This window comes from Galleria mellonella, unplaced genomic scaffold, assembly GCF_026898425.1.
Source record: "Galleria mellonella isolate WM207_F2 unplaced genomic scaffold, CSIRO_AGI_GalMel_v1 utg36, whole genome shotgun sequence".
NCBI lineage: Eukaryota > Metazoa > Arthropoda > Insecta > Lepidoptera > Pyralidae > Galleria > Galleria mellonella.
Window position 1 is genome coordinate 2,634,274 of NW_026442086.1, and position 20,000 is coordinate 2,654,273.

Here is a 20,000-nt window from a genome sequence, read left to right on the forward strand (position 1 = left end):
CTACGTTTATTCTTTTATAAAATTGTCATACAGTATAGAATACACTGTAATGCCTATGATACTCATGACGCATTGTCATTCCTATTCGAGACTATTGCTGTTCATGTCTATAGGTGATTGTTACCATTTTCCTCAGAGGGTCCGACAATTTATTTTTGCGGGAAAATAAACTCTTGATATTCCATTGCCTCCTCACCCAAAACAAAAAGAAGAAAGGGATTATTAGTAATGGAAACTACCGGCTTTTTTGCTAATATTACAGGATGTACCAGGTTGAACTCCACGTGGTTCCTCCCAGAAACCATCGTGGTAAATTCTACATGAATTCATCACGATGGTCTAACTGATCTGTGTTCATCCTCACCTATCACTCTTCACAGATGTTTTATCAACGTATATTAATAGTGCACTCAGGCTTACTTTTTCATTTTCATCCATTAAGAAAAAGACCTGACATATAGGATTCGAGCTCGACTATTTGTGAACATAACCTGATATTCAAGCTCTAGCTACTCTATCTGGCGTTTCAGACGTGGGTATATGTACTTACCTATTTTTAAAAGCAAAATCATTTTTACAAATAGCAAAATAAAACACCAAAATAATCACTACAGTTTTGAACGATAAAATATTGTACTACTCGTATCCGTTTGATGTATACCTATGCGCATGCAAATAATTCAAAGTGCCCAAAGGCGGGCGACCCGTTTGCTAACGAATATTTCCCGAACAAACAGTTGAGTATAGGTACATACCTGACGTCAAAGCCTTACCGTGTAGTATACGTATATATACAAACGAATGTCGGCTCAAGTCGGTTGGACTACGATTTTCGATCTATGTTATTATGAAAGTCCACAGGTAAATGTTGTTGTTCTAAAGTTTGCACGAAAATAACCGCCCCTGTTGTAACCTTCAACCTAATTGATGTTATAGAAAGAATAGAAGGAGGTACTATACTTTTATAACGTAAAATTATTAATTAACTATTTTTACATTATAAAATTTACATATGTTCATTATCTAATCTTATATAATAAAATTGTTGATTTTAAATGGGGTACAACACTTATAATTAACTTTCTATATACCAAAAATCTGTAGAAAAGTAGGAATTTTTAAAGGTCAATTAACTGTCTGTTCAACAGATAGAAAATGGTTAATAATACCTTTATACATGAACAGTACTATGAATATCAGAAAATATACTGTTACCTTTTAAGCATTTCTATTTTTGAATATCAATTGTATGAGTACATTCTTTGTGATAATGATGCACTTCAATACATAGAAATAATGAAATAATTATAATAAAATATAATGATAATAAGGGCAGTACAGTAATTTTATATTATCTGTAAACAATGCCTTTTCTATTGAAGACCAAATTTGTCTATATCAATTTGCATCTAAATTAAAATAAATATTTCATTATTATGTATTATATTATTCTAACCACATAATGATATTACTTTTCAAGTAAAAATGATACAAATAAATATAAATCCATAACAAAGTCTGTTCCAATAAAATCCATATATCGAAAAGTTAAGCCGAGTGCTCACGCGATATGCTTAACGTACCCTTTCTTGTTAACAGAATTATAAAGGATACGTTCGAACCATTCGTTACCCACGTACACGGGTGCGACCAAATGTTCCCAACTCATACCCCAAGTAGTATTGGATTTCGCCCTGAGCACAAAGGAGCTCGCGATAGGCTTGTGGAATCACGCGAGATTACTGCACCAGCGAGCGACCAAATAGAGATATTTTAGCGAGTAAAATAATCCAACATCAATGGCATACAAAAAGTTTTCTCGTTAGGTATAACCATTAGGTATATTTAAAGTCTATTTTATGAGTATTTCCTCAATCTAAAAGTACAAAATTACGTTACATTACATTTGTAAAGTATATACATAATTATATAAAGACTACATTCCGATTAATCTATATACAACTAATTATGCATATAGGTTTTGTATTGTAACTTTGGTTTTGTAACTTAAGACGTGCAATAAAAAATAATATGACCATTATTTTTTTATTGCACGTCGATTCAATTAAATATAAAATAAATGTAAACAAACGAATAATTGATTCGACCACAGTAGACTTCGGTTATGTTCAGTACAAATTAAAAATAGATCAGTTACTTAAATCTTTCGGCTTTTTATTCATTTCAATTGGTACAATGTTCAAATTATGTTGATACATAAACAAATAATTAATAATTTAATCTTATATTTTTATTAAATTTCTAATTAGCTCGTTTACTTTTTTATTAAGTTCTATTGAAAGAAACTATACCTACCTTCTAAAGTGGAAATTGCCAGGTACCGATTCAGTGAAATGACCGAATTTATTTTTACTGGAAGCAGTACAAAAACGTCTCTTATCTATATTAATATAGCAACATCGTGACTATATCAACAGCTACATTTACTAACACAATTATCTACCTCCGTCTCCCGTAGGTAATAAACTATAAAGTATCTCATTTAACCCTCTAAGGCAACTGTTACCGCTTTGTTACTATAACAGCACGCGTAGTGAGTACCTGGCTTAATACTGATTTAAAAGGCACCAAAGCGGGGCAGGTCCCTTTATTTGCTGGAATTCTGCGTGTCACCCCATGTTGGCGCACCCTTGCTCTGCAGGGTAAGATAAATTGAAGTCATTGGATATGGTAATGCATTGCCTTTCGCCATACAATATTGTGTTATTCCATACACGTACGGAAACTTTTCAACCGTAAGTCTTATTGCGCTGGATATATAAAATGTAACATCAATGCGATAGATAGAAACCATTATTTGAAATGAAGTTGACCGCGCAATATCAATTTTTTTTTTCGTTTTCGTATCGATTCGTAATATTTTAAGAGGGTAATTTTATTAAAAATTTTACTGAACTAGGTGTTATCTATCAGAAGTCCATATTACTGGTTATTTGATTAAAATTATTTTGTTTAATTCCGCCTCTATTAGTGTATGTGTGACTGAAAAGACTCAAAAAATAATGATTATCAATCTGCGAGTGTTGACAGCCACACATGTACTAATGGTAGCGGAATTAAACAAAATAATTCTAATCAAAAACCTGTAATTTTATAATTATTATACTTTTGTGAATTCTTATACAAATACATTTTAGATCGTAGAATTTAGTGACTACAATAGTAGGAATATTTTTGGTGGAACATTAATTTGACTTGCTAAATTTCGATATATGTAGATTAAATAAATCTTGGTGACAAATGAACCTAATCTAAATTCATAAAAGTCTAGTATTTCATTATGGGCAATAGTTGCCACTTTCATACAGTCAAAGAGATTATTACTTTGTTTGATATTTTCAGAAACTTGGTATAAGGGTAACTTTATACAAACTTCTTTACTTGGATATCTCTGACCCATTCGTGTTTCTGCCATGTAAGTTCTCAGGAATGGCAACGCATGAAGGATATTCTGGGCGACACACTAAAGTCTGTTATGTTCATGGTAATATTCATGTCTATAGATGACTTTCTAAGTTGCATAAAAAGTAAATATAAAAAATATCAGTTAATACCAGAAATAAAATTATATACCTACATCTAGATGGAGTATGATGTGTCAAAAATATTTTAAAAAATAAAGAGACAACTCATAACTGACATGTTATCTTTTCATATTTTGTTTTCAAAGCGTACGGTAATTTGAAAATCAATATCATATTAATATAGTAATTATAAATAAATAAAACTGTTTTTTTGTAATAAAAGACATTAGTTACAAGATTAAAAATAAATTTTAAAAGCATGCCGTTTAAAAATTACCTGTTTTCGTCTAAATATTTGTAGGTAGAAAGACGTCATCTATTGGTAAGGTAAGTTAAGGTAAGTGCTAAACGAATTCGCGAATATTATCTGGTTAATTCGAAATGTCCTAAAGGTACGAATGTTTTACATAAACCATTTTGCCCGTTACAAACAGACCGTAATTACGAGTATTACCTATAATAAATGCCGAGCTTAACATGCGTGATCATTCCATTCCTACCTCGTAAGGGACCTGATATGAAATTAAATTGTAATTTATAAAATCTGGGTATACCCAAATTAGTAACCATTTGAAAAGTTACACAGATTTTAGTTATATTACTCGTATCGCTAGACATTTTTTCATTTCATTTATTACAACAACGGTCGTTACAAATAATTATATATGGAGCAAAATTTCTATTTCAGTATAATCAAGTCTACTATGCCCGAGAGTATGTGCGACTCTATATAATTTATAACAAAAAATAAAATGTGCCATGCGTCCAAGCTTGTTGAGGGAATATGAAGCATTTAATGAAAATAGTAATTGAAGTATTTAAGTATAGTAACTCTTACGATGTAGACAAAGATAACCGTTTAACAAAAACTATTGTTTTTATCTCCTATATTAACATAATTCCTATCGGAAAAAAACACCAAGACATTGTGTAAAATACGACACGTAATAAATACTCGCGAATTTACCACGTTAAGTTCCCTTAAAAATATGATCCAGTTAATGAAACTAGGCGAGATATTATTCAAATATAGTGATGGCTAGAAGCATTTACAAATCTTTATTTATATCTTAATGTAAAATTTTAATTCTGAAATCGGTTTAATGTTAATAAAATTAACAAACTGTTTGTTCTTCCAAACAGTACGTACTTCAGTTTATGTTTCGTTCTTACATAAGACAATTGTGTAAGATTACAACATAATACTGTACAATTTATTGTGATCTTGATTATTGGAAAAAGTTCTTATTGTTCTTGATGAAATTTTAATAAGCTTATTACTGGAATACATATAAAATATATATTATAATTATAGTAATAAATAATAAGGAATAGCAAACCTTATTAAAAACATAAGCAAATTGTTCTATTAACGACCTTCGTGGTGTAGCAGTTGAACTCTGTCTCATGTTATGATGGTTTCAGATTCGTTCCCCGCACAGTATATCTCGCTAACAACACGAAGATTAAATTGCGTTTTGTGATATTTTTATATATTTTAATATACAATTCTATCTAGCACAATCCTTACTAATATTATTATCGTGAATGTGTTTTTTGTTTGTCGTGAAATATGATATTTACGTAGTATTTGAAATGGGAAAACACATACGGACTACCTTTTAATCTAAACCGGGATACGCGAAGTAGGGTGACGCGCGAAGTAAGATAAAGGACTAGTTCTTAATAATTTTGCACTGACAATTTAAATAAATTTATATGTAGAAATCTGTACCTGTCATACCACTGAAAACCAACACCGATAAATTATACTAAAAAATACAGTCGTTCTTATTTGATTAATTGCTGCAAGCTTTTGAAATAAATCGTATACGCCAGTGACAATCTATAATTAATATGCAGGTATATATCTACTTAGATTATTTAGACACATCGGTATTTTTGACATTAGATATTTGTTGTTTTAATAAATTTTACTAATATTAAAACATTTAATAGATTACTTATAGAGAATTAAAGAGAATATATATATAAAAATTCCAAGGAATATATAAAATAAAACGTTTTATGATATTGTATAAACATATACAAAATCAACATACAAAAAAAATCGTGTTGTCCCGGCATAAAATAGACCATCCCTTTCTTTTCCCGTGAGTGTTGTAAGAGACGACTAAGGGAGGGCGAGGGATGGACAGCGGTGTCCGTCTTAAAACATCTCCAAAACCTAACTGCGGTTGCCATTTCGCCTGCCAAGCGTGGCAACTACGGGCAAAAAAAAATTAAAGAAAGACACAAGTAGTATAATTTAAAATAAATATTAAAAATTCTATTTCATTATATATTTTAGTGAATCAGGTGATCACGAAGGGTGATTGACTGACTGATTTTCCATTACATCATTTCTTTAAACTCTGATAAGTATCAATAAATCATTTCTAAGTCTGTTTCCTTTTGATAGTCACTACTATATCTTAAGATTTTATCAAAGACCTTCAGCGTTATCAAATCAAGTTACGATTCCGTATTATGCTTTGTTTTAAAGTATTGATTTCAAGTCTACTGTTTATCTATATGTATGTTACCTATCCATCTGTGAAATGAGTTATTTGTCGGTCAATTGAATCGGTGGAGTTCAATATAAGCTTTTCAATTTTTGTACCGATATATGGCAATAATACATTTATTTTTCCATACAGGAAAGGACTATTTATCGCATAAAACAATTTCAAGTAAAACAATTTAAAATAACAAGCTTTTGTAGTTTTTATGCATCATCATCACTGGATCATCATCATCATTAGTTGAGCACCACAAAAGGTTGTTTTGGTCAAGACAAATCAAATAAACTCAAACACGACTTATTGACATAATAATATTATATGGTCATTAGATTATCACAAATATACCAAAATTTCAGTACAACTGAACTTCAGCAAGTGGTTAAAAAAGATTGTAATTGTTGATGTTAATAATTAACAATTAAGGTTACCTATTAGAGATTGCTATAGCGATAATACTGCTTTTGTACCTTTATATATATATTTTAATTTGTACTTTATGCTACTGTAAATACAGTAAACTTGATTTTTTTAATTGTCATTGTATATTTTTATGTTTTTGGTGCAATAAAGTGTTAAATAAATAATGTAAAGACAAAATTATATACGTACAAAAGCAAGTTACTCGTAAGTAAAATTATAATAAAAGTCAAATACTGATAATACACAAAGTAATATGTTTTTTTTTAATCCAAACATGAGGAGCCTATTTATTTTTAGAATCTAATTAAATAAATATTATTTACTGACATAGTATTTGAACTTGTATTCTGAAGAAGTACCAGTAGAATTCAAAGCCTTGCTGCATGAATAGTGAGCTTTGTGAATACATAAAATGTCTTTCAGGCCCAGAAACACGATCAAGATTTATCTGCAGTGCACTGAATCACGGATGAATTCAAAAATATGGGTCGGCTGCGTTTTATAGTCGTACGTAAATAAATAATAAAACTTGGATATGTCTCGAATCCTTTCTATAAGCTTTCTCGGTTTAGTTTAGTAAATTCACAGTTTTCCCGTATATGTCAATTTATTTATAAAGAATTTTTTTTTTATCGAACTACTTTTTACATCTATCTTTGTTTACTTCCACGGTAATATATAAAAGACGTGGTCGTGTGCTCCCGGCACAGAATACCCTTTCCCGTGGGTGTTATAAGAGACGACTGAGAGAACTTAATGGTAGAAAGATGGTCAACAACATCCCTCTTAAAACATCTTTAAAAGCACTTTGCTGCGGTTGCCAAACCCGCTTCCCAAACGTGGCAACTACTGGCAATACTCCGCTTATGGGTAGGCTTATGGTCAGCAGTGGACAGTTAACTTCTGAAATGATGATAATATAAAAGACGAGAGGGACCGAGAGAAAACAGCGCATTGGCTTATCTTTATACAATTACGTGTATTATTGTCTTAAAATATAGTACGAAGTATATTGTAGGAAGCTATAGATCTATTACTGTAGGCGTATTTTTTAAATACTGTACATTAATTACAACTGTATGCTTCTAAATTAAGTAAATAAATAATATTTTTCGTTTATCTTCGTATTTGTATGATTATTTTATAATTATAAATTGATAATATATCCTGAAACTTATTGTCCGTACTTGTGGTTACTTTTCATGCATATTTTATTTTTATTTATTACATTTGAATATATATCTATCTTAAGTACCTACTATATATGTTGCATTTTTTTTTCTTAATTAATTTATTATTGGTCTTATACGTACCTTCTAGTTTTAAAGACCCTTGATCTCTCTCTCTCTCTCTCTCATATCAATTTACGAAGTTTCTCCATTGTCTGTAATATTCGGAAGACCGATTGTGCATTATATTATGGTAGATATTTATGAGAAAATTAACATATTCACAGAACGTTCGTTCACTTTGGACTACACTTAACCCCATATCATTGCCTAAAAACGCGCTTTATATTTCAAAATGATAAAGATATTACATGAAATATTCAAGACAATTTCTTTATACGTCCTTTTTATTTCGTAACCCAGAGCAACAAGTCTTTTCGTGAATTGATATAAAATAAAGGTGAAAGGTACCAAACAAAAAAAAGCATTTCGTGTTTAATATTCTAATGGCATTGTTTCCTCCAGGGCAAAGAAAACAATTATTGTGAACGATCCATTACGTGTATTAATAATATCTTGTTCTTCACTCTTTTGAGATGTTACAGAACATTTGTTTCGACTGTTCACTCTTTCTGTCCTTTTTTTTTTAGTTTGAAATGGTTTAAAAGCTGTTGTCTATCATTTTATGATATCTGATCACGTAACAGATTACTCGTATTATACTCACGGTATCCTTCTAGTGTTACACTGTTCCTAAGGTAATTTTACTGCCATATTTTACCTTTGAAAAAATAACCATAAAGATACATCCGCTTGGTGACTAAAATACAAGTGTAATAGAGGTACCCTCGCAAACTATTTTTTTCTATCTTCATTATCATATCAATCGTTAATTGTGCACTGTTAAACATAAGCCTCTCCTATAAGGAAAGGTTTTACCAGTAGTTGTCACGCTTGACAGTCGAGTTGACAACCGCAATCAAAATTTGGGTATATTTTAAGAGTAACATTGCTACCCATCCCTCTATTTATATATTTATTTCAATCTTATTTTTACAATATTGTATCCCAAAATTATACCTAAGAAATTATTCATATATTACTTTATAATACTAATGTAATAAACACAGAGGTTAGGCTTCACGGCTCTGGTCGATACGGACATAGACTATATAAATCGCATTTAATACTATTACATGGCCTAGTTTCTCTTCACCTTGTGCTAATAACAAAGTTATTAATCATTGTTTCGTCTACTATAAATTCTTATTGTAAGTAACCTAAAATTGTTTGTATACAACATGGACTAAAGTAAAAATACCTTTTACTAAGTCGAAGTATAAACAGTTCATATAACAGTTCATTTCCTATATAATTTTATGTTAATATTTGTTACCTGTAAACTTTGCTAAAATAAACAAATAGACTTTTACTTATAGTTTACCTTCTCAGAATTCATTTATTTCAGTAGTAATTTATGAAATGTTGTTATAAAATGCAAAATTTCATATTATCAATTGATATTGCATAATAATTGTTATATAATATCAATTGACAATATGATATATATATATATATATATATATATATATATCATATTGTCAATTGATATTATATAACAATTATTATGCAATATCAATTGATAATATGAAATTTTGAAGCCTAGTATATAAAATTTGCATTGCATAGATAAATTGATCAGAACTCAAGTAAAACAGGAATAAAATGAAATAAATAGAGATTCTATTTATAAATACGCTGGTTTCTTTTATCTATGTTATTACTTATTAATTGTATTAAATTTAAATAAAAATGCCGTCTGTTGACGTTATGTATTACATTTTCATTACAATTACTTTACTTTTAATTTTCTTTTTCATAAAAAATAACTATAATTGTCAATGCTTATAAATGTTCACCCTAAACAGTTATAAAAAAATCTTAACACATACTTGTTACTCCCTTTATTTTAAACTATATATAGTACATATTTCATTGTCAATATACAACATACAATTATATTCTTCACTAACTGCTAAGAACACTATGATAGATGTCTCTGGCGGGTATATAATGCTCCACAATTAGGGAAGGGGTCGTTAAATGCCGTTTCCTACAAGTCGGGTCATGTCAAAGCCTTGTTTTGAATGTAATGACAATGGTAGCTACAAACTTAAGAGGCTTGTGATTGATGTTCATTAATGGTGTTTTAAGACTATAAAAATATTACACTTAATAAATAAACAATTCTATACATTTCATCAAGCGTCATCTAGTTTTAAACTACGTAGAGTTTGTATCACGGTGTTTCTTATTATTGAATTATCCTAAACAAATGCTTGTTCTACTTATACAGATACATTTTTTGCCGTAAATACATACATATTATATGTAGAAAGTACCTCAATGAATAAAACAGATATAGATATTCTTGAATACATATACGAGTATTTATGTATATTATGCTAAAACTGAAACATAGGCATTGTAATATGTGTCTCTATGTATTTGTGTGTGTGTGTTTGTATATATATATATATATATATATATATATATATATATATATATATATATATATATATATATGTATGTATGTATATATAGTATAATATATAAATAAATATGGAAGATATATATAATATTTTATAAATAGGTGTAAAAGCTTCATAAAAATAAGAAGGAAAGTCAATTGAATTACAAATTATGACACATAAGAATATTATCTAATATAAGGGACTATACATGGGCAAAATAGTAAGTGAATGAGGGCGCCATCGAAAATCGAATTGTGGCGCATGGAAATGTTCATTTTAGCATAAAGATAGGATCACAGCGGGCTCATTGACGGTTCAGTTCCAGGCGTGGCCTTGTTATTGCGAGATAATGTTAATGATGCTTAGCTTTGTGGCGGAATTCAGTGGGTAGTATTGAAATGTTAATGGAAGATTAGAGATTTGACGATTTCATACGATACAGAAAGGAATACTATTGCAGTACAAATTCATCGTGTTAACGTTGAGATATTTTAAGAAACAAATATAAGTTAAAGTTCCAGTGATTTATAAACCCAAATAACCAATCGTGAGACTTATAAAATGGTTCCACTACGTTGTTAAAAATAGAGGGTTGGGAAAAGTAAAAGTTTTTTATTTATTTACTTCGAAAACTAATTAAGGCGTTGTTTTCGTGTCATATAATTATGATATTTTATGGTTGTTAGTATGTTCAATAGTTGAGTGGTAAAGAATATCTGGTTTTAATTCCATCAAATGTACATATATTTTACATTAAGCCCTGTTGTTGCAGCATAGAATGAATAGAATGTTATGGTCGAGGGATGGGCGTTCCTTTTAAAATGTCACCAAAGCCTAACTGCAATTGCAAACCCGCCTGCCAAGCCTAGCAATTATTGGTAAAACCTCTCAGAATGGAGGCCAATGTGCAGCAATGAACAGTTAACAGTTCATATTAAGCAGCCCATAATCAGCTATTATCAGCTCATAAGATTTTTAGCAAAATATATACATATATTTTAATTTAATTAACTTACCATAGTAACAAACATATTTGTTATTTCTAACTGTTGAGCTTCCTATATCAATAGGAGTGCGCCATATTAATATTGAGTACTCAGATTTTATCATTTATCATGTTACTTTGAAAAAGGATAGAATATACCCTTAAGAAGATGCTAAAGATTTCGATTTCAAAAACGATAAAGCTATTAAAGTAATAAAATACTGTTGAAGTAATCAAAAGATAATGAACGAGAAATTCTGTCTAGAAGACTTACTTATTTACAAAACTTAAGAATCAAATATCTTCATCGGATTTGATCGCTTATCCAATAACCGTGCCAGTAAACTTTCTTTTAGTGCTTCGCAAATGAAGCTTGTTGGTGAATATTAGGAAAATTCCGTAATAAAATCTTTTTTTATACGCAATAGATGGCACATTCAGAAAATTCTCTCAAAATGTAACGGTTTCTATTCACAATTTTATTCCTATACAGACGAGAGCTCTGTATAGGAATGGAATCAAATCATTTATTTACCACTGGCTGTATCCCTCGTCTTTGCCCACGTAAATAAGGTATATAATGTACAGTATATCTTGTTCGTTAAGTTAGGATATAGCGTAAAGGTATATCAAATTCTATTCAAATCTGTCGAGTCATTTAAGCGTGATTGAGTAACAAATATCGAACGTTCAAACATCATTTTAAATTTTCACATTTATAATATTTTATATTTACCGTGTGGTCCCGGCATAGAATGGGCCACCGCTTGCTTTCCCATGATTTCTGTAAGAGAACACTAAGGTAACTTAATGGTCGAGGGATGAGTGGCAGGGTGCCTCTTAAAGTATCAGTAAAGCCTAATTGCGGTTTACAACCCGCCTGCCAAGTATGGTAGCTATTGATAAAACCCAAGAGGGAGGCCTACGTTCAGCAGCGGACAGTAAGCGGCTGATAGTGATATGTTAATTCATATTTATTATAATATTCTTCTAAAATAGAGTAAAATCTCCAAAATCATTATTTACGACTCATTATCGTATTACAACATACTGTATAATTTAGGTTTCATCTCGTTTTTATTATAATCTTACTAATATAATAAAATTGTAACTATACAATATTTGTACATGGGAGATATTTAAGAAAAATGGAAGTGAAGTAAATTAAAAATAGCAATAAATACGAAAACATTGTCCGTATCAACACATAAACATCCGTATGTTTGTTCCCATATCACGCAAAAACTACTGCATCAATTTGTACGCGATTTTCTCAGTTGTATTCCTGAAGGTCTAATTTAAAATTTTGTGTATTTTATCTTATCTTGATATACCATCAAGAAATTGTTTTTTTCATTAGTTATCCTACTTTTGAAATTAAACGTACGAAATTATTTATATTTATAAATATATTTTTTCATATAAATTAAAATGTCATATGAATCGATAGTCAACCTGATGACAAACAAATATTCGTCACCTATAAACATGAACAGCACCGTAGTTGTCACAGAATACAAAGTGATATCTATTGACACTTCATACGCTATGAACCCTGAATAAGATATTCCGTCGTACTCTGCAATTTTACTGCAACATCCCACACTATAAACCGAAACATATGGTATCGTATTATAAAATCTTTATTGAACATACTTTATATTGGACGTATAAGAAGATTTAATATACAATGGCAGACTTATCCCACAGAGGGATCTCTTACAATCAACCTTTGAGATGCTGAAAGAAATCTATAGAATGTTCGAAGATAAAAATTGTAAGACTGATGATAAAACTTAATAATACGTGGTTAAAATTAAACGTACTGTTTCATTATTATTGTGTGTGTGTGTGTGTGTGTGTGTGTGTGTGTGTGTGTGTGTGTATGTGTGTGTGTGTGTGTTTTGTATGTATGTGTGTGTGTGTGTTTGTTTGTTTGTATGTTGTTTCATTATATTCGACTGTGTGGACTTTTATCGTAAAGCAGCTATTTATTATTATATATAATATTATTTTATATATTATATAATTAAAAATGATCTATTTATTAAAAATCTATCAAGCTGTTTAAGTAATATGTTGCGCTGGCTACTTTTTTATTTTATTTTTATTTCAGTAGGTATACACTGCAGAGAATTAACAATATTATAATATTTTATACGGTACAATAATATTTTGTTCAAGTTAACCCTCTAAAAATATTCGTACACAGCATGATCAAATCATACGACTAGTATAACCGGATATTATTGTAAAAACAAACATAAGACACCCGAAATATATTACTCTCCTTTATGCCTCAGTCAGTTAAAAATGACATACTTAGTAAAACTTACGGTATAATAAAATGCAGTTGCTTTGAAACCAGAGGCATATTTATATTGTTTTTTTCTTATACTGGCAAAAATATACAAACAAGTTTATTTCCAACTTATATAAAATGATAACGGTCACTTAGTTATGAACAAAATAAAATATTCTGTGCCGCCCATAGAACCCTCATGTATTTTGCTAAGGACAAAGTTTAATATTTTATTCTATATCTATTTATTTGTAAAAGTTCATGGAAAATCCTAAATATACGGAAAACCACGTCATATAAATAGGAAGACACATAGAGGTAGTAAGTACTCCACAATATATTAGGTACTAGCGATCCAGCCCGCAGCCAGCACCAATTTTAGGACCTAATATCCCATGTTACTCGCTAATAATGTAGCTTTCCAAAGGTGGAAGAATTTTGAAAACGGTTGAATAGTTTTTGTGTTTATTCATTACAAACAAACGTTCAAATCTTTCCTCTTTATAATGTTAGTATAGATGTACTCCCCTTTTCCAGTGTAAAATAAAAATACGATATATTATATACTTGTATACAAAATTCCATTTAAATCCGTAACAAACAACCAATTATATTTACAAACTTTCATATTTATATTTTGGATTATGTTATAATAAGCAATAACTTCATAGCATAAATAGTTGTACCTTATTTTCTGTTATTTATTTTATAACTTATCTTCTTTTTTCTATCATCTTCTATCAATCTCCAGCTCTTTCAATTAAAATCGTACGATTTGTTTTTAATGATAGAACAAAACAGGCTTAGCCCCATATTTTGTAGGAACGTTTTTAATTCATAAGCTCCTTACCCCACATAGCACCTCACCTTATAAATTATTAATCGCCGCTTCAAATAATCATTCCTTTGTCGCGCATTATTTTATAGTACATTTCTGAAATTATCTTTTGAAAACGTTCTAAGACTTTATTACTAGGCGTGTCTGAAGGTAAACACTAGAGGTAAAAGAGCAAACACAAGGCGAATAGTGTAAACATCAATGGAACAGGCTCCCACATCTGCTTGATCAATAAACGTGTCCTTGACATTAGATTTTGCTAGCATCTAATAGTATTCATAGCTTATAAAGCATGCACCCACCTTATTCAAGTAGTGACGTCGACACACACATACGGTATATCACAGATCACGCGTACGCACTGAACAAATTCATCGGTATCGTACACACAGTCACAGGTATTTGGGAAGATCGCGGCGCGCCGTAGCGGCGTAGTTGTTACGCTACGTAACGTAGCGTGGCGGCGGCGTAGCGTGGCCGTAGAGCGCGATCGTAGCAGTACGCGCGGCCGAGTCGACTGGTCGCCCCGCTGCCGACGCCGACACGGATTGCCGTGCACAGTCCACCTATCGGATACAGATGTAACACTGTTTCTTTTTTACACGGTAAATATTAATATATTATAATAAGAAAAAAATAACTACATATAGTCATAGCAAAGATTTAATAATAAGTTTAAAGTTACAAAACTTACTAGATTAAATAGTAACTTTAAAATTATTATTAAATCTATACTATGACTATATGTAGTTATTATTTTCTTGTTCCAAGTGCCAATAAAAGTATCCAATAATACTTAAAATATATAAAAAATTAAACAACTTCTTCACAAATAATGTTACTTATAATTAAATAATATAACATTATTGGTTGTATTTAAATATTACAAAAAAATTTGATAATTCTCTTTACATAAATACTATGGAAATATGATATAGAATAGATATAGTATCAATATTTAATTAATTTTAATTTTTATAATATTTTTAAAGTAATGACAAATTCTATATAAATATTTTAAAAATGTTCTAAACATGTAACTTAAATTAATTAGTATTTTTTTTCTATTTCCCTCTAGTTTCTAGAGAAATTAGTCTAAAATTATTAATTTATTCCATTTCAACATTATTGCAGCCGCCATACAAGATGAAAACATTTAGTTTCTCTGTATTCCAGACTTACTCTACACAACAAGGAGTCGTCTACTGCGCATGTGCGCGATGACGTCAGCTCGTTTCACCCCGCTCGCCGCCCACGCGTCGCTCGCTCGCTTTCCGCCGTCCGTCTCAGCCACGCCACGCCATCCGTTCCATCCGGCTCGCCACAAATCATCCCAGCTGGAATTATTGAACCGGTTATGATTTAATTACACGTTGATTGAGGTTAACTTAGCACATAAATTATGTATTACCTATATAATGTGTTATTTTATAGTTATAAAACTAGATATATAAATAGGTTGCAATTTTCCTGTATTAACAAAATAATTAAACTAATTACAATTATGGTATTTTATTGTATTTAACGTTTGCTTATTTTTAACATACATATAAAAAAATCGTCCTAAACAAAAATTGCTATCTTAAATGCTTTAAAATGAAATGAAAGGAGACAAGTTGTTATTCTAAGAAGAATATTTATCACAAATAACAAATTGTGTGTCATCATCATCATATTAAAAAAATATTGCAAAAACATTTCAATATATTGGGTTCTAAGTATCTCCGGATCTGATGTTTAAAAACGAGTGCATAATTTGGATGCAATCTTTTAGTCTCCGATAGTGTATCTTGATTATTTATTTACTATTATTTCGTGTATTTCCCAGTGTCTGTGATTATAATAATATATTCAAATTATAAACTGCTAAAATTAATACTTCATTATATATTATTAAATAAATTGCACTATCTGTATCTCATGACTTCACGAAATCAATATAAAGTACTTTTTATATAAACTTATATAAGATACTTTATACGGGTCTACCCGTGTACAAAATTTGACTTAAATTCGTTCAGTAGTTTTTGCGTGAAAAAGTAACAAACATCCATCCATCTTCACAAACTTTCGCGTTTGTAACAGTTGTGGAATGTGGTGTAGTGGTTTAATATACTGCTTGAAATAGCGTCTCCCTGATCCTAAAATAGAATTGTAATGTACAATATTGGTATTGGTACGTTACGTAAATTATTTCCAATTATAAATTGATTACTACAGTCTATTTCTTAAGAATTTAATAAACAAACTAATAACAAGTTGGCCATCTATATTTATGATAATATCAACATTTGGTTATCTTTTCTTAAATGCTATTGAAACAAGCAAAAAGTAAGACATAAAAGTTCCTACTCGACCGAACTGTGACAAGTGGCAACATTTGGCATAATTCTAACGTAACGCCGTGAGACAGGTCAACTCAATGCCTATTTCGTTTTAAGGACTTATGGTGTTGTTATATTGAAATGTTTGTATATAAGTCACTATTATACATATTTATATATAAGTCACTGTTTGTCCTTAGCATAAACATTTTAATAAAAACAGCGTAAAATACAAGTATTTCAAATAATAGATAGATACTCTTTATTGTTTCCTCCAAAAGATTACTGTATAGTAAACTCATTATAGATACAAACAATTACAAGAAATGATCACACCGAGAAAACAATGGGCGGCCTTATCTCTGAAAGCGATCTCTTTTAGGCAACCTTTGGATGGAGAGGAAAATTTGATCGGAGGCACGATAAAAATTCTGTCATTATTTATACGTACGTGTATGTATAGAACATGCTAACTTTGAAACAACAAACAATATTTTACTTAGATAAACTATTTTATTTGTTCACTACAAAATACATGTATTAAAAAAAAATAGACTGTCTTGAACTAATTTCCAAAAAGATATTTTTAGAAATTAGTTCGTTGTTGGCTTTGATTCAGTTTTATAATATAGTAGTTAAAATTAAATAAGACTACCACAATTTAAAAAAATATATGTTATACTATATTTTTATGATTATTTTTCTATTGTTTTCGGTTCCCAATTCTATTTAAAATTATTAATACTATACAAATAGATTAATGTTAAAAATCTTTTTGTTCAGTTTTTTTCTATTTACTTTATTTCCAATGGTATTATCAAGCATAATGAAAACAATCAGATTATGGTCCACAAAGGACACCTATTTCACTTCCGCACAAAGGAAAGTAGAAAAGTAGCGTCAGTAAAACCAAATATAAACACATGTAACTAAATCGCAATATATCGCGTAGCTCGTCTAAGCGGAATTCTATGAAGCTCATATAAAAGGAAGGGAAGAAGTTTTCTCCGAGAGCCCTTTCTATTTGGGGTTGTCATCGGTCCCCCACTGTTACACTGACCCTCTGCGAGGGGACGCGAGCCCTGGTGTAAGTTATAAGCTTATTGTTACTCTCACGAAGTATTTAACTATCTTCATAATATTAGTAGATATCAAAATTTTTTTACTTAACTAGGTGTTATCTTCCTTAAGTTTATATCACTAGTTATTTGATTAGAATTATATTGTTTAATTAATAATAATAATAGTGGTTAATCTTCGAGTGTTTGCAATCACATACATACTAAAGGTAGCGGAATTAAACAAAAAAATCTAATCAATATCCAGTGATTCCCAAACTTTTTTTTTTGTATTTGTATTATTCAGTGTCCAAATCAATTTCGAATTTCAGATGAATTATTTGAGAATAAATTATACAATTACACGTTTCTTTAAAATTGGTTATATACTATATTCTTTTTTTATCGCCCATTGTTTTCTCATTGTGATTATTTCTTGTAATTGTTTATAAGTTTACTATTGTAATCTTTTGGAAGAAACAATAAAGAGTATCTATCTATATTCATTAAAGCGAATAGATTTTTTTAGCTTTTTAAATAATTACAACAGATTCTTAGATACTAGCATGATATTTATGATTATATTTGTAAGTCAAACATACTGACAATGCTTAATTTCTACGAATTCTTACGATTAATGTAATATATATTTTTAATGCATGAAAATGAAATTTATTAATAACTTATGCTAACGGTATACAATGGGCACCAGTGAAGGATGAAACGATGAGATAATAAGGTGAACTGACAGGGCACATTAGCAATGGGGACTAACTTCCCCATTATCAACAATCCCTTGGCCTACTAGCTTAATAAGATCAAAATTACTACTGAATAGTAATGCCTACTATTTCTTGCCATCTAGCGTAATATTCATAAGAAAAAACTTACGGTAATAACTTTACACCTATTCGCTGTCGTCAAATTGAGACAATAAGAAAAATCGCTCTTCTCCTTTGCTTTAGACTTTTAACATTGAGCGCTATTAACAAAAATGCGTTAGTGATCGTCCGATAACATCCCTCCCAGTCCAATCCCCTGCGCGGAACAGCTTCGTCACTACTTGTATTGTATCTTTGTCCCAATGTTCATTAATACATGAACCATTCGTCAAAACTCGTTAATGTGTCTGTTAATTGGCGTTTTTGTTATCTGTCATTTTGCATTTAAGTTGCAGTGACACCAACAAACAATGAGTATAAAGTAAGAGCTACCATATTTTTTATTTAGCGCAAACGTGCTAAGAGCATTCTTTTGTTGATCTACTGGATTCGCGACCAATATTGTAGAATGCTCTAAAAATTCTTCTTTCTATTGTGACATGGCCATACAATATATTTTGAAAGCGTACACTCAAAATACGAGTAGCAATTGGCATAGCAACATAGGTAAGAAAATTATGTTGAATTTATGAATGGGTAGTTTTTATTCTATAAATATGCTCGCTTCAACGAAAACGTAAAGTGTAAAGTATATGTAATGTTAAAAATAGCTCTCGAAACAATGTTCTAATAAACTCAGAATAATAATTTCATTTAACGTTGTTATACATGACATAACAGAATATAAAATGCAGGTCAAAAGCACAAGAGTATTCTAGCAGTTCGTAAAACCGCTCTTGTTCTATTTTAACCATTATTCTTACTTAGTTAGTAACAGTTGGTTTGGGATTAAATATCTTAAATCGACATATTTTTCTCTAAGACTAGGTCTTGCTCTATGCTCTTTTTTCGTTAGATGTATCTGCACCTTAATACTTTTAAACTTCCTTTATCTGAAACGTTTGGAACAATCTTTTTTAAGTGGATAAAGAGATAAATATGTTCACAAGAATTTGTTGACATATATTTATTATATTCGATTGCTTTTATATAGTACAAATATAAATTAAAAAATCTTTGCAGACTAATTTTATAAGCTGATGAAAATATCTAAATAAACAAAAAGGAATGATACATTAGGGCTCATTAATTTAATCAAATCTTATTAAGTACCACATACCTGTAATTTTATTTTAGTGGATAAGAATGGAATGGTAACACCACCTGCGCTATCGGTATACGCTGGTGGGGCACTAGTGAGAGATGATAGGTGAGGTGAAAGCAGGTCAGTTAGGCCATCGTGATAAATACACCTAGAATTGAGCACGTTGGTTTCTAGGGGGGACCACGTGGAGGTCGACCTGACAGGGTATATTGCTAGCAATGGGACTGATAGAATATTAGACTTTTTAACGTGTAACATTAAATATTATATGTATGTATATTTCAGAGTTGTCAATCATCATCTTCCTACCGTTA

The 20,000-nt window shown here is 30.2% G+C and overlaps 1 protein-coding gene across 10 annotated transcripts in view; it reads right to left on the reverse strand.

Annotated features, from left to right (window-relative positions):
• The window catches only part of LOC113519321 (kazrin), a 133,274-nt gene extending 118,439 nt beyond the window's left edge, over positions 1–14,835 (reverse strand). For 6 of the 10 annotated variants that reach the window (XM_052897343.1, XM_052897344.1, XM_052897346.1 and 3 more), the window contains exon 1: positions 14,621–14,834. The gene's annotated coding sequence lies outside the window, so the exon portion shown is untranslated. Of the gene's footprint in view, positions 1–14,620 lie in introns of all 10 variants that reach the window. The other 4 variants (XM_052897347.1, XM_052897351.1, XM_052897349.1 and 1 more) reach the window with 1 other exon arrangement.
• Positions 14,836–20,000: the final 5,165 nt, after the last annotated feature.